At 38.3% G+C, this 3,296-nt stretch overlaps 1 long non-coding RNA gene across 1 annotated transcript; it reads right to left on the bottom strand.

Annotated features, from left to right (window-relative positions):
* Positions 1-1,125: 1,125 nt before the first annotated feature.
* LOC139130792 (uncharacterized) lies at positions 1,126-2,557 on the bottom strand. Its single transcript, XR_011551974.1, has 2 exons — positions 2,350-2,557; positions 1,126-1,350 (listed from the first exon to the last, which is right to left on the bottom strand). It is a non-coding gene; the product is annotated as an uncharacterized lncRNA (long non-coding RNA).
* Positions 2,558-3,296: the final 739 nt, after the last annotated feature.

Below are 3,296 nucleotides of genomic sequence, written 5' to 3'. Positions count from 1 at the left end.
CGCTAATTTCACGCAGAATCCATTGAAATCCTGCACAGGATTATTCAGGAGACTGTCTTATGGAATCCATTAAAATGCTGTAATGGATTCTGCTGTGGATTCTAAAAGTGTTCCGTATATAGAAGAATCCATAATTGGATACCTTAGGGACCGAGCACAATTAACGGCAGGGGGGGGGGCGGAAGAGAAAATGGGGGCCACGAAAAAAATGAGTGTTCTTGGGGTGGGCCATGAAAATTCCAGGGAAAGTAAGGGGTGGGCCACCAAAATTTTTTACACCATGACAGACAGAGAATATTTTTCAGCATTTTTGTTCCTTGTTGAAGCTGGAGTTCCTTGTTAAACTTCTTGTAGCATGATGAAATACCAAGTCTTAAACCTCACAATGCAGTTGTTATGTGTAAAATGAGCAATATTATTATTGAAAATTGACTTCATTTGTCAACAGTAATAATGGTTGGTAATGATACAGAGGCTCGGTTGAAACTGGTTATTTCATCATGCTATAGGAATTACCCTTATAGAACAGGAATGCCTGTCAGTACCACGTGAAATTAGCATTCACATAGCTAGTTGGCATGGCTTAATGCATGTGCATAGGGAATAGGCCGTCAGGCAGTCCACATTCATTTCAGAAGCACGTGGGTAACATGTGTATAGGCCGAAATATTTAAATGAGCTAGCCATTCACATACATGTGAACGAATGGTTATTCTGAATCCACTCACATGTATGTGAACGAATGATTATTTTGAATGCACATATGAATGACAGGGTCATCCTGGCAGAAAAAGAGCACCATGAAAAGTACTGATTTGACACCCGATTTTACTTATTTTGATGTTGCCGTTATGAATTTGGTAAACATTGTTACATTTGCATGTTTGCAAGGTGTAAGCAAACATCAAATAAGTGAAATCAAATTCCAGTAAAATCAAGTACTTTTACACAGCCTCTTTCGGTGAATTATATGATACAGTTGGTTGGAGATGTAATTTAACCATATTTGGCCTAAAACTAAGACAGGCCAAACAGAGTTAAAAGCAACTCTGACTCACCTGAACACAGCAAACACAAGCAGACTCACCTTTCCAAACGTTCAAAATAAAAAGCACAAAACATATCTGTAAGTCTGATGACCAATTTAATAAATTTTTGGCTTCAACAAATTTCATAGACACAGTGAAAAGTGATTTAGTCAAAGATTAGTTTTTAAAAGAGTTCATTTAGCTCTGGCCAAGTCTCGTCTTTCATGTCCTATTTTGTTTTGAAATTTGACATTGAAGACTTCTTTACGTAAGTCATGATTATTCTTGCCAAATTTCTCTTGGGCCTTGGCTGACATGCACACTGAAATGAAACAGAAAGACGAGAATGAACTTAGCAACATTTATTAAGATGACAACTTTACAATAAAGTTTCAGAACATGTGTGTGATTTGTTACATACACATAGAGGAATTTTTTACATACATCTTTGCGAGTGCAAAATTAATACATTGAAAGTGTAACATATATGTCTAGAAATGTATTGGGCTTGTGTACGTTGTTTTGACTTGACTAGTTGCCACAGCCACTATTCCGATTAATTTATGTACATCTTTACAAAGTGAGGGCATAACAATTCATAATTTGAATCAATACAAGAAAGTATGTTAATACATGAGGCAAACAAGTTATTGAACTCATTAAAAATTACAGCTGCTGTCCCTTGAAAATTAAGACCTATCACATTTCTAAATATTTTTTCTGTCTTTCAATACAAGGCTTCTTACCTGGCAATATCATATTAACAATGGATTTTAAAAGTAACCATGTACAAAAGAAGGAAAAAATGCAAGTAAGACCGGGTGGTACAAACAATCATAAGTTTACATAGCCATGTTCATCCTACGATCTACCGGTAGTTTGGTTTTTTTTTAATATTTTCATTTCGCCCATTTTTTTTATAGCAGTGTTTTGCACTGAGTGAGACCATGGACGCAAACTAAGCTTTAAAGGCGTTGTTCAAGCCCAGCTTTGTTTTGCGTAGCTCTGCATGGTAGGGCTGTGTGTTACCGGCGTTACACGGCCTCCCCTGTGGCAGGCCGTTTAACGCCGGTAACACACACAGCCCTGCGCCATGCAGAGCTATGTTTTGCGTTAATGGCCACACTGTACACCTCCCTCCGCCCTCTCCAGGTATACAGATACGTACTTTCTTTTCACCCCTAAAGCTCAGGTTAAAAATGTCGGGCCATATACAAAACCAAGCTTCCCAGGAAAACATCAGTGTGCAGAGAAAAAGCCTCTCTATAAGGCATACTAATTTCGTAATTGCCCTTTATAAATATGCATTTCAAATACTTACCGGATGAATGGAAAATTATCGTCCACGAAGACTTGCTATCTCGGTCACTGCATCCAACACTGTCGCGGGGAAATACACTTTACCTTCATGCCAACTGAAACATTACCACTTAGACCTAATCACTTGCTGTTTTGACTCAAAATGTGTCGTCACTGGGGGAAGAAATGACGAGAAATCAGCCACAATTCGTAAGATTCAGCTGGTCTGAACAGCCATTACTTCAAAAAATCTGCGCAATCTCATTTGAGATAGGGTGACCGGACGATTTTTAAAATTGAAATTTTTTGCCAAAATCTTGATGGCACCTTTTGAAAGTGTTGGTACAAAGTCCAAATCTGAAAAAATAATTTGGCTAACTAGCATGATCACAACTTGGCAGCCTCTGGAAAATCAAAGTTTCCAAATTTTTTCCCTGAGAATATTGTAATGAGGAATAATGAGACAATATGACCAAAAATCGGATCAAATATTGTTAAAATGGCTCAAAGATGACTCACTGTACAATAATGAGTCCGGTGAAAGGTGCATCGATAGTTTCCAAATTATTTCTGTGAGAATATTGTATGGGTTGATGAGTCCCAGTGAAAGAAAATGGAAGATTGTCCTCACGCTGACCTTTGTGTTTACAGTATCATGGATACAAGCCATTGTTTCTGGTCAGAGACAGGTGCGCACCGGTGAAAAAGCACGTTGTTCAAGTACGGCACTATTGCGAAATTTACTTCCTGCTTTGGAAAAACCGTGGGCGCTAATTTGCGCTGCACAGCTGAGTTGTTTTAGAGCACAAAACAAGTAGGAAAATATCTAAGGTACAATTTGCCCGCATGGCCATTCCTTCCCTCCTGGAAAATGATGCCAAAAGTCATGGCCGTTTCAAAGTAAAAATTTCGTCAGCAGTTTCTCGGAGGAAAAAAGACCTTTTTAGGAAATTTTTGCACTCATCTTGA

Source organism: Ptychodera flava, chromosome 4, assembly GCF_041260155.1.
Source record: "Ptychodera flava strain L36383 chromosome 4, AS_Pfla_20210202, whole genome shotgun sequence".
In the NCBI taxonomy this organism is placed as follows: domain Eukaryota; kingdom Metazoa; phylum Hemichordata; class Enteropneusta; family Ptychoderidae; genus Ptychodera; species Ptychodera flava.
The sequence above is the reverse complement of the archived record's forward strand: the minus strand, read 5'-3'. Positions and strand labels throughout refer to the sequence as shown.